Raw genomic sequence first — 12,998 nt, forward strand, 5'->3', positions numbered from 1 at the left:
TCTGCACTACAATGGAGAAATAAATTTCACAGAAATAATCTAAATAGACTTTATACAAGCAAGAAAATAGTGAAAATCCCAACAGCAGCGGTTGTTTTGCTCACTTGATACAATTACCAAAAATATACAGTTACAAAAATTTATGTATAAGGAGATGAAACCCATGAACTATAAATAAGCAAAATAAACTGCTTGAGAGAGTGATCTAACATCAAGATTCTCAGACATTGACTTCAAAGTAACTATGATAGAAATTATAAGAATAAAAAATGGATCAGCCTTGTGGCATAATGTGGAAAGCTGAAGTTTATGCTGCAGCCAGCCCCTTTAGGGCTCCCTTCCAGTGGCCTGGAGAATCAGCAGAGGACAGCTCAAATATTTGGACCCCTGCACCCATGTAGGAGACCATGAAGAAGTTCTTGGTTCATGGCTTTGGCCTGGCCCAGCTCTGGCCATTGCGCTCTCTGCAAAGTGAATCAGTGCATAGAAGGTATTGCTCCTCTTTTTGTAACTCTGACTTCCAAAATACATAAGTTTTTTTTTTTTAAAAAAAAAACCCAATGGATAAAGGAAATCATCATTAAAAAATAAAGGAAAGTATCAGGACAGTTTCATCCCAAATAGAGAGTAGCAATAAATAAATAGAAATGGTGAAAAATAAACCAAGAAAAATAACAAAGTAGAGATTCTGGAGTTAAAACATACACTAACTGAAATGAAAAATTCAAAGTAAGGTGTTCAAAAATAAATTTAAGCTGATGGAAGAAGAATGTAGCAAACAGGAAGACAATCTCCATCTGAAGATTATGAGATTGAAGAACGGAGTAAAAGAATGCAGGAACCAAACAGCCTCTGAAAGGAACATGGAACATAGTTAAACACAATAAACATATGTGTAATGGGAGTGCTGAAAGAGAAGGGAGCGGAAGAATATTTAAAGACTAAATGGCTGAAAACTCCCCCAAATTATTGAACCATATAAATCTTATACACCTCAATGAACTGCAAGTAAGATAAACACAAAAGATCCATCAGCAGACAACATAGTAAAAATGCTGGAAGCCAAAAGCAAGGAAAACATATTTCTGAATTACTATGCTTATATTTTGTATATTTGTACATTGTACACTTAAGCATAATATATATTATGACATTGTTGGCTTGGAATATTGTATCAATAAAAGTTATAAACACACAGATTTGAGCCACTCATAAACTCTGAGTGGAAGAAATAGAAAACACTCCAAGGTATGAAAAAAAAAGTAAAATGCTCAATACTTAAACAAATACGAGGATAACAGCAGGTTTCTCATCGGTATTTATGCAAGCCAGAAGACTTTGGGCTATTTTTAAAGTGAAAGCTGTTGCTGTTGACCAAGAATTCTGCACTCAAAATAAAATCTTTCAAATATAAAGAATTAAATCTTTTTATACTAAGAGAAGGTATGGGAGACATACTTCTTCCACTCTTAGATGTCCACATCTCATATTCACCACCTGTGAATATCCTAGATATAACTATAAGGTTTTTATGAGAAAAATGCATTTTGAGTTCTGTTATAAAAAGCAGTGTGATGAAACAAGGAGTTGGAGGGAAAGATACATGATGACAGAGCAAGGATTTGAGTGAGGCATCCATGAGTCATGGAATGTGGGCAGCCTTTTAATCCTGCGTAGGACTAGACATGAATTCTCTGAAGTAGACCCAGGGAATGAAGATTGCAGCAGCATGATTTTAGCCCTGTAAGACTTGTGATTGTCAGTATTTCTCAAAGCCCATTTTATATTTCCAGTTTTGAAGACAATAGCATAGACTTGCATCCTTTCATAGAAATTGAAAGTTAATATGCAGATCTTAGTATCTAGAAGTGTGGGTCAGCTCTTTTAACAAATGCCTAAAAATGTAGTATTGACTTTGGACTGGGATACTAGGTAGAGGCTGCAGATTTTTGGGAGTAGAAGTCTAGGTTCCATGAAGGGACTGTTGGCTCAACTGTGGTCATTAATGTCTGTGAGACCCAGAAGGAAGAGGGAAGCAGGATCGGGGAAAGCCTATATTGTCTTAAGAGAGTACTTAAATCATTATTAAAAATTACTGATGGAAATATGGATGTTAAAGGAACTACTTGTGAAGAAAAAAATGTAGATTTAAAAATATGTATCATATGTATAAAGCTTAGCAGAATTTTATTCTTCAACGAATTTGGAAAACAGTTCTTGTTAGCCCTAACAGGGTATTTAACTGAGATTTCCAAGAATGGGATTGAAGGGTGGCTTGATTTCTTGCTTTTTATAGGAAAGTATGAAGGGAAAAAATACCTTAAGTGAAGAACTGTTCAAAAGGAGCCAGAACTTGGTGAGTTGGAGAAATCCCAGTCTACCCAGCTTTCAAAAGATACTAAAATTAGAAGCTTCAATTTCAGGAAAGTATGCTCTAGAGAGAAAGCCAAGAGTGTGTTTTAGGAGCCTTTTCCTAGTGCCTTGGAAGGCCTTTAGATTAAGATCAGTGTTTCAGTCATAGAGAACTATTTGGAGAAATTAAATGACTCATAACTAATGCATTCCTTCATATATCTCAATGGAAGGCAGGAGTAGTTCTGAAATTATTCAGCATATGTTTGTGAGAGAGCTTTTCTTGTTTAATGGAATGGATCCCTGTGACATACATGGAAGATTCACAGAATTATTGAGAATGCTGTATTAATAAAAATATCAAAAGTTAAGACTGAATGATGTAAAGGACAGAGTTTAAAGACTGTTAGACTCTAAAAATTATGCAGGCAGTAAATAGGCAAGTAAAGTGACTGAATTACAAACACATGATACCATTCATGAACAAAGAGTCTGAGGTCAGAGATAGAGACACGAAGGCAAGAACTGACGGTTTGGAACATCTGTTGCAAAAAAATATTTCTAGGCTCTGAAACATAAAGGGTTTTTGCTAGTGGAATTCAAAATTTCTTGGAACTTGAAACCCTTATTTCTTCTGTGTTCATCCTTTTGAAATATATATATTTTATTGACTGCCTTGTGTACATACCCTCATAGTTCTTTCTGTGCACTTAACATGTTTTCTATTTTCACAAATCCACAGATGGGGAAAGATTTTTTTTCTCCAGGATGGATTACATCCAGAGTCTCACCCATGGATGATTTAGGTGCTGAGATTTGGAATTTTTTTTCTTAGAATAAGATTTGCCTTATTTATTTGAAAGGCAGAATGACAAAGGTAGCGACAAAAAGAGGGAGATTATCCATCTGCTGGTTCATGCCCCAAATGGCCACAGCCACCAGGACTGGGCCAGGTTAAATAAAGGCAAGAATGTGGAACAAACACTATGTGGATTTCCAACACTGATGGTAGGGACACAGTCACCTGGGCCATCTTCCATTGCTTTCTCAGGTACATTCAGGGACCAGATCAAAAGCAGAGCATCTGGGACTTTAATCTGCACTCCTATATTAGATATGGTGTCAAAAGCCAAGGGTTAATCAGGTACACCACCACAACTGCTCAAGATTGGGCTTTGGAGCTAATGAGACTTAGATGAGATTTTGAGTTAGAACTGATAATTATGTTGCTGCTATTGAGGCTCTTCTTATCCTCTGCCCTGATTCTGACATGTCTGCCTTCTGCTTATACGCATCCTTGTGATTCCATTGGGTGTACCCCAGTAATCCAAAGAAAGTAATCTCCCGATTTTATAAGCCCAGAGTTAATGATAGCCAAATAGGTTCTTTTGCCATATCAGGTAAAATATTCCTAGGTTCTGGTGATTAGGATGTGGACAACTTCAGAGGGCCATTACTCAAACTGTCACAAGCTCCAAAAAAAATAAAAGAAAATGTCCACTAACCAATGAATGGATAAACAAATTGTGGTGCTATACCCTGAAACAAACAAGAAAGAATGAGCTAGTGTTACTATTTCTATGCATCGATCTGTAAATATGGATGGTTTTCAAAATATTTTTGAAGGAGAACAAAATAGGATTCATACTCTATAATTTATTTTTTTATTAATTACTTTTATTTCTCCATAATACAGTTCCATACCTTCCTTTTGCAGAATCTTAGCAAATGGAAACCATAATGACAGCAAGTCAGTGTCTATTGGGATACAAGAAAAGCTACAGGGAAGAAATTACATAGGTACAGGAGGAAAGCTTGGGGTTGTAATCTTTGTTTATTAAATTTGGGGGGGAATGATATTTTCTCTATGTGTGTGATATGCAAAATTTGCCAAACCGATCTTGGTGTGCATGTGTAGGTTTGGTGCCATGTCAGTTGTGTCTCAGAAGCAAAAGTTTACAATGAAGAAAGAAAACACAGTCTATAAATTCATCAACTGTTTTTGCCCAGTTTGGCATTACACATAAATACACATGCTATGGCTAAATTTCAGACACCATACAAGTATTTTTTTTATTAATTACGCTGCATTATGTGACACAGTTTCGTAGTCTCTGGGATTCCCCCAAACCCTGCCTGATTCCTCCCCCATGGTAGATTCCTCCACCTTGTTGAGACACCGTGCAAGTATTACATAATGTTAATTATGATGCAACCCTGAGTGGTAGAGATGAATGTAACATCCATCCAATGTTGTTTTTCATAGAGTCCAAGGGTTTATTTATAAATGACTGAAGTACAACTTGGCAGGAATTCTTACACTGCATTTTCTGCTCCTTTTAGATGTTGGCTGAAAGGGACAGAGATATGTTTTTCTTTACACTGGGCGATAGAAGCACAGGGTATACAAGAGCCTTCTTGTCAAGGGAAGTGGCTTTGCTGTTGGAACGTTATAAAGACAGGAAAATTGGCATGCCTTACCTAACTGCTCCTCTTTGGAAAACATATGAACAAAAAGCATAGACTTGAGATTTCAGCCAAAGCTTGTCCTGTGTTTGTCATGTTAATCTGTCTAATCTGGTATAAAGTTTAGTTTAGTTAGTTAGAATTAAAGTTGAAATAGTCATTTCTATTGCAGCCTAAACTGAAGTATTAGATGTCAGTTAAATCAGCTTGAGGAAATAGATACTATAATAGGGAAAGTGCTTGAGTGTCATTATAGAGAATTCATACAATTAATGTTGGTTCACATACACACACTCACACACACACACACATACACACATACACACCAGTATATCAGATGGAATGAGAAATTGAGCTTTGTTGAAGAACCTATTTTATAGAAATAGTATACCAAGAATTTCTTTGTTCAGGTGAGAAAGTGAGGGTTACAACAAAGAAAACTCAAAGTTGGATTTAGCCACTATTTAGGATTCTCTATTTTGATGTCTTCCGCAGACAGCTATTCAGAGCTAATAGTGAACTATTGTCATTGTCAACTGGTCGAGTAATACTGTTTCTTTGATTATATCCCACATCCTCTTTTTTCAGAGCTTATTTAAAAGAATGACTGTTTTTTTTTTAATACTTTGACCGCTTCTGTGTGGTTATAGCGTGCTGGAAATCCCATTATTGATTGTTTTTTAATTGCACGAGATGTAGGTCTGAATGTAAGCTATATCAATTGCTAGTTAGAAAACTTGAAATGTTACCTAATCCTCTCTAGGTACTTTATTCCCTGTTGTGGTGGGCCTTAACTGAATTCACATGAAAATTTGTAAATCCCTTAGCTCGATGTCTGAGAAATAGTAACCATTTCATAAAAGTTAGCTTCTTCTCCGCTATGCATCCCACTCATCTTTAAACATAGTTACAGCCTCAGGTGTCAGAGCAACTGCTTCAAAATCTGCGCAGAGTATTTTGGATTAAAGTTGTCCAGTGCTTACTGATGTATGCTCCAGCACCCACGTTCTTATTACAGCATGAATCATTTGATGGGTACAGTTTACTTACAGTACTGTTGGATCCCTCCATGTTTCACTAGGAGCAATCTTTTACTAATCTGACAATTGCCACGCATGTATGTGCCTGTTTGTGCACATGTGCTCATCCACTCACACACATGAACACACCTTCATACCCACCAGACTCATGAGCATGCTGAGATATTAGTGTCCTGCCATTAGTGCATTCATTTTTTTTTCACATTGCACTCCCAAGGAGAATGGCTATAATATTTCATGGGATAATTTAGAGTTTAAGAGCCAAAATAATGATGTTTTTGCATTCCCAAATAAACTTAAAAATTACTGTATTTTTGGATGCCTTTGTACATGAGTCCTGAGTCTTTTATTGTAGAAAAACTGCTTTCCATTGAAATCTTTATCTGTGTGAACCTGTGATAGGCTGAATAATGGCTCTAAGAGGTGTCCAGAGCCTAATTCCTAGAAACTGAACGGTAACTTATGTGTCCCCTGAGGTCTTGCAGAACTGGTTTAAAGGAAAGGTTTTGAGATAACAGATCTTATTCTCCATCATGTAAGTGATCCCTAAATATAATTGCCATTATCCTTAGGAGAGGAAGGCATAGGGAGCCTGGACTGTGGAAAAAAGATAGCAATGTGATGATCAAAGATACTACATGGCTGCTTTTGAACTTGGAGGGAGGTGTCTTGAGCCAGAGACCCAAGGAAGACTGACAGCAGCTGCAAGAGAGAAAAGGACATATTATCCACTGGGACCTCTAGGCAAAGCAATGTTGCTGATACGTTTGCTTTAGACTGGTATAGCTAAGTTTAGATTTCTGACATCCAGAACTTAAGGAGAACAAAATTGTGCTGGCGTAAGCGACCAAGTGTGCAGTAATTATTTACCGCCACAAAAAGGAACTAATTCAGGATCTGCTGAGAATGTGCCTTAGCCCTTTATGCAATGTTGAGTAAGAACAATATATTTAGTCATCTCTCCTTTACCCTTCATTTATTGCATCTCGTCATTAGAGAGACTTCTTTTGTGATGTGTTCTGTCACTTCCAATCCTTTGTCACCATCTTTATTACCAAATCATCCAGATAGCAAGACTGCTATGGTGGAATTGCAGATTTTTCTTATGAGTTCCACTCTGTTGAATTTGGCTTACAGGTACTTTTTTTTTTCTCCCCAATCAAGACAGCTTGTCCAATTGTGACAGCTGCGCAAAACTGGCTGCTGACAGATCCAGATTCCCATGTTAACCTTGCATCACTTTCACAAGTTTACCTACGCGACAGACTGCTCAGTGATGGCCCATTTTGCTTCTTGTTCTCTAGGTGAATGATTCACAGCTGTGTATGCATTCTCTTTGGAAAGTTTCTCCACCCCCCACACACACATACTGTTCCTGAGTCCATGTGATAGAGACATCAAGAAATAATGACATTTTTTTCTTGAACAATATATGCACAAAACTCTAAAGCAATCAGGTGTGAGTCTGTTAGGTAGAGAGTCAAATGACTACCACTGCCCACCTTGTTGTCATATTATTTTTTTTTCTGTTCTTATAAATCTGGTTCCCTGCTGCCTTTTTTTTCTGTGTAATAATATATGCTCTGTAAGCGTCACCATTTTGCCACCCACAGATTACCTTTTATTCTAGATTAAAAGCAAAGGAAATTTCCTTTCCATTTACCCAGAAACCAGGGTTTGTTAAATATTTAATATGTTAGAATTAGAGTGGAGGATTAAAAAGTTTATTTTTCTTCTACTTTTAAATCTTATTGAAGAGAAGACTTCTATTTTGTTTTACCTCTTATGACCCTTGTCTAAAATAGTGGAGTGAATATTACTTTACCTTTTGGGTGACATTTGAATGACATTTCTAAGAATAATCATTGGCTTCCATTCTTTATTCTTGGGAGATCATTTTGTGATTTCTTGATGACATCACCTAAAATGAAGTCAACTAAGGTTGTAGTGCAAATCCTTAGGTAGAGTGTTGTCAGCCGTTGGGGCTGAACATGAAAGCAACTGCGGAGTTGGTGTTTGATAAGCTGATTTCTCACCCATATGCCAAGCAGAAATGAACAGTCTGTTGTGTAACACACAGAGGTTGTTGAGGACCTGAGGTCCTGGGCTCTTCTGATTAGGTGATTGATAACTGATCTATTGCTGCATAACTGTATCAGTAGAAAATTAATGGATTAAGTAAACAAATATCTCAAAGTTGTGCGTCAGAAATCCAAGCATGCTTGTGTATTTACACAAGGCTATAATCAAGGAGTCAGCAGGAGCTGGCTCCTCAACTGTGGCTCAGGTAGAGAAGGATCAGTTTCCAAGTTCACGTGATTGTTGAGGGGGATTCAGCTTCTGCTGATTTGTCAGCTGAGAGTTCTTACTGAGGGCCTCAAGTTGCAGGTGTTCCTCAGTGTCTTGCCACATGAGTTTTTTCATGTGGTAGACAGAAATGGAGAGTTTCTCAGCAAAATGGAAACTTCAGTCTTATGTAATAGAACCATGAAAATGATGTGCTGTTATCTTTGCCATATTCTGTTGACTACAAGCAAATTACAGTCCTTGCCTACATTCAGGGAGAAGGAATGTCATCAAGGTGTGAGTAACTGTGGGTGAGGACAAGTGAGGGTCACTAGAAAGTCTGTTTAGGTTCATCACAGAGGAACTACTAAGAGATTAAATATTCCAACTTTTAGCTTACCCAATAACTTTTGTAGATAAGAATCCAGAGTTCATTTCCTGACTCAGGTTCCTAACTCCAGCATCTCATCAGTGTTCCTCCTTTCTGTATCCCAAGCCTTTTCTGGTTTGATGGAGCACATCTCCCCATAATTCCTCACCCTTGATTGATAGATTGGTGTGAAATTCTAGACTTGGAAGTAAATTCCTTAGAGAAATGGAAAGCAATTACCATTTCAATTAATATCATCTTCTACACACCATTCTTAACTTAAATCTGTCCATAGGTTATTTAGTTGAGCTGTTTGGAAACCTGACATCAATATCATTAGGGTTGGTTTTTTTTTCCTCCTGAACATTTTCTATGACCTAGAAAATTCCTCCCTCAAGCTCCTAATGGAAAGTTAGTTCTTAGGGCAAAGTAAGGGAAAATGGCTCAGGGAAGTCAATATCCAGTATACCTGTTTTCTGGCTCACCCTATATTCAATATGTTACCATCCCTTAGACTGTGGGACTTAAAGAACCATTTTACTACTTCCAAAGAGTAAGCCTTCATTCTTTTGAAAGATTAGTGGAGAGAGGGTAATCAATCTATAAAGATGGGGATGCATATGAGAATCTGATGACTTTTAAAGATATATTTATTTTTATTGGAAAGTCAGATATACAGAGAGGAGAGACAGAGAGGAGAATCTTCCATTTGATGATTCACTCCCCAAGTGGCCATAACAGCAGGAGCTGAGCCATTCCAAAGCCAGGAGCTCTTCCGGGCCTCCACCAGGTTCCCATGCTGTGCAGGATCCCAAGGCTTTGGGCCTCCTCTCCTGCTTCCCCAGGCCACAAGCACAGTGAGCTGGATAGGAGACAGGGCTGCCAGGATTAGAACCAGTGTCCATATGGGATCCCAGAGTGTTCAAAGCAAGGGTTTTAGCTGCTAGACCACCATGCTGGGCCCTCTGATTACTTTTAAAATATGCTTTAGGTAGCCTTTATTTTTATTCATCTCTGCTTGCTGATATTTGGTGTGAAATTTATGAATTCCATTTCTAATTTTTGTGATTATTCTAAATACACTATCCTTTGTAATTTGAATGTTTATATAACTATGCAAAATTTGATGGCTGTTGTTCAGGAACTGATTATAAAAATAGTAGGTCCATAGTATTTTATGTCCAAAATGAATTTAAAATATTCCCATTTTTAATTTCTTATTCTTCAGGTTTTTATTGCTGTGCTTCTATTATGTCAGACTTTGTGTTAGGCACCCCAAATACATATGTGGCTTTATGAATTTGCTGATAGGATTATGAGAACTATAGAAAAATAGAGGAATAGAGGATAGAATAAGGAATGACTAAATTTCCCAAAAGAGGATAGAGATCAAGATAACCTCACAGAAGGTATGACTAAACTGAGTTTTTAACCAAAGGAGGAGGACAGGCTAAGCTGAGTTTAAATCGATAGTTGGATTATGAGGGAGGTGTGGCAGAACAAAGACATGAAACATGGTGCAGGGTAAGTTTCTGGAATACAGAGGCACAAAGAAGGAAGACTGTCATGACACATGGTTGGTACTAGTCAGTATGCAGAAATGTTTTGAGTACGTCAGTGGAAACCAGTTGGGGTTTGGGAACGGATTCTAACACTCTGAACATATTAGAGGTGGGTGTAAGTCCCTGTGTCTCAGTGAATCTGGTAGCTTTCCTTTGCAACATACCACCTGAGTTTTGGGGCTTAAAGCAGCAACCGTTGTAAAGATCACTGTCTGCAGTTTGTCCATCTAGGCTGAAATTAACTGAGCAAGTCTTCTGGTAAGGGCTGGCTGGTTGATCTTGACAGGGCTCTTTTATCTGACTGCAACCAACTGTCCTATCACCTGGGCTCCCTGCTAAGTGTAAGTGGTCCTAGTTGAATAGCTAAGATGCTCAAGGTCTGGTGCTCTGTTCAGGAAGAGCTGGGAATGGTTTATATAACAGTCCTGGGCCCTAAGAGGGTGAAAGCTTACCAATGCCTTCAAGAGGACTGTATGGTTATGGGATCTTCTCATTACTTTACTTTTCTATCTCTCTTGGAAACATAAATGGCAGCCATTTTACCTGACTCCAGGAGTCCCAACATCCTGGTTTGCTCTGGACTGCCCAGGTTTTAACACTGAATATCCTGTGTCCCAGGAAGCCCCTTCATCAAACAAACAAGGATTTTTGGTGAGTTTGTGCTGTGAAAATAATATAATTTTTTTTTTGGTCTTGTTTAGGTTGGGCTAATTCAAATCAATACAATCAGAATTATTTTCAGGAATTTCAAAACAGGAGTGGAAAGAATAGATTAGTGTTGCTAATGTTGTAAAACTTTAAGATGTACAACTGAGAATTGTGATCATTCTGGTTTTCATTTTGTGGGGATGAAAACGTGTAACAGGGAATGCATGGAAATGGCATATCAAACAGCTTCATGTCTGTTGTTAGTTCACTTATATTGAGGCTCATCTATGTCCTGTGGTTGGATCTTGCCCTGGATTGCGGGAGTTGCATTCTAGTTCAACAGTGAAGCACGTTTGAGTTCAGTTTCTGTCACTTGCATCTCCAGTTCTGTAATGTGCAACCCCAGGGCAACTCAGTTGGTATAAGGAGATAATGCCATAACACAAGGTTCAATGGAATATGGCAACAGTTAGTAGTGTTCTGTTTCTAGAGATTCAGAGGAAGTACCGCTGAAGTTCTACTTTGGTGCGGATACTTGGAATTGTACAGTTTGTAGGTATCTTGCATTCCTAACAAGATACTGCAAAAAAGAGGGAAGAACCAGTTAGGCAGTTTGGGAATGGTTGGCTGATTTACAGTCATTAAGCAAAGCCTTCTGATTCAAGCCAATGGTCCAGACTCTCATGGGTGATCGTATGTCTGAATCACAAAAGGTAAATTCTCCTGTGTGCTTTCAAGTTACTTTGCGAGCAGGAGCTGTGGGTCTGGCAAACAGAATGGGACTATGATGGAAATCACAGATGCATCAGGGCTTTGGGTCTCCTTAGCCCTTCGGCAGAGCAACTCTTGACTCATTAATTATAAGCAGTTCTTGTTTGGGTGAACTATCCCTCTGAGGAGAAAGAAACAGCAAGAGCATATTATAAAGATCATAGCACTCAAAAGCAGCATTTTAATGTTTTCATATTGAAGAAGTCATCTTCTGTTCCAACTTTAGCAAAATCACAAATATACTAAGAAATGACACATGGGCTTTTTAGTCAGAAAATTTAGTCCCCTGAATTCAAAATACTGCTTTACATCAATTTTTGTCTGCCAATAATTGGGGGGATGGGGAGCCTGGGGAAAGGGGATCTGTACTTTCATCTTAAGTCATATGTTCACAAGCCATATGTAATAGGTGCTTTCAGGATTACAGTAATCATATGCAGGGAATTGTGAACAGCTTATTTTAAATATCCTTCAAAGTGAAGATCTTATGGCATTAAATCTTTGAGTTACATTTGTCAGTACCAGCACCTGTTTATTGAAATTAAACTAGGATGGGTCTGGCACAGTAGCATAGTGGCTAAAGTCCTAGCCTTGCATGTGCCGGGATCCCATATGGCTGCTGGTTTGTATCCTGGCTGCTGCACTTCCTATCCAGTTCCCTGCTGGTGGCCTGGGAGAGCAGTCAAGGAAGGCCCAAAGACTTGGGACCCTGCATCCATGTTGGAGACCTGGGGAGGCTCCTTGCTCCTGGGTTGAAATTGCCTTAGCTCTGCCCATTGCGGCAGCTTGGGGAAATGAACCAATGGACAGATCTTTCTCTGTCTCTCCTCTGTGTAAATCTGACCTTCCAATAAGGAAAGGAAGGGAAAAGAAAGGAAAGGAAGGGGGAAAAGGAAGAGGAGGGGAGGAGAGGGGAGTGATGGGGAGAACAGAGGAAGGGAAAGACAATTTAACTGGAATAACTATTCTATTTCAGCTGCTTGCTTTTTTGAATCCATGCTCTCTTTCAAGGTATAAAATCCTTGTTTTTTCTATCTTTGGCAAGTAAAGGGATTTCACCAGAAGTTATAGAATATTTAAAACTGCAATGCAAGAAGATTCTAGTGCTCGCTTCGGCAGCACATATACTAAAATTGGAACGATACAGAGAAGATTAGCATGGCCCCTGTGCAAGGATGACACGCAAATTCGTGAAGCGTTCCATATTTTTTTATAGAACAACACATCGCCATAATGACAGGACCAAACTGCCCCTTATCCATAATAACTCTGAATGTAAACGGCTTAAACTCATCAGTCAAACGCCATAGATTGGAGGACTGGATCAAAAAACAAAACCCTACTATCTGCTGCTTACAGGAGACACATCTCACCTACAAAGATCAGAAAAAATTGAAAGTGAAAGGATGGAAAAAGATATTCCAAGCAAATGGAAAGGAAAGACGAGCAGGTGTAGCCATTCTTATATCAGATGACATGGACTTTGACGTAAAGAGCGTCAAA

The 12,998-nt window shown here is 38.4% G+C and overlaps 1 protein-coding gene and 1 non-coding gene across 7 annotated transcripts in view; both read left to right on the forward strand.

Moving 5' to 3' along the window:
- The window catches only part of ANKS1B (ankyrin repeat and sterile alpha motif domain containing 1B), a 1,034,668-nt gene that overhangs the window by 213,260 nt on the left and 808,410 nt on the right, over positions 1 to 12,998 (forward strand). The window lies entirely within an intron of this gene.
- LOC121164210 lies at positions 12,599 to 12,705 on the forward strand. Its single transcript, XR_005885048.1, has one exon. It is a non-coding gene; the product is annotated as a U6 spliceosomal RNA (small nuclear RNA).

Source organism: Ochotona curzoniae, unplaced genomic scaffold, assembly GCF_017591425.1.
Source record: "Ochotona curzoniae isolate NIBS_2020 unplaced genomic scaffold, NIBS_Ocur_1.0 contig_1014, whole genome shotgun sequence".
Classification (NCBI taxonomy): domain Eukaryota; kingdom Metazoa; phylum Chordata; class Mammalia; order Lagomorpha; family Ochotonidae; genus Ochotona; species Ochotona curzoniae.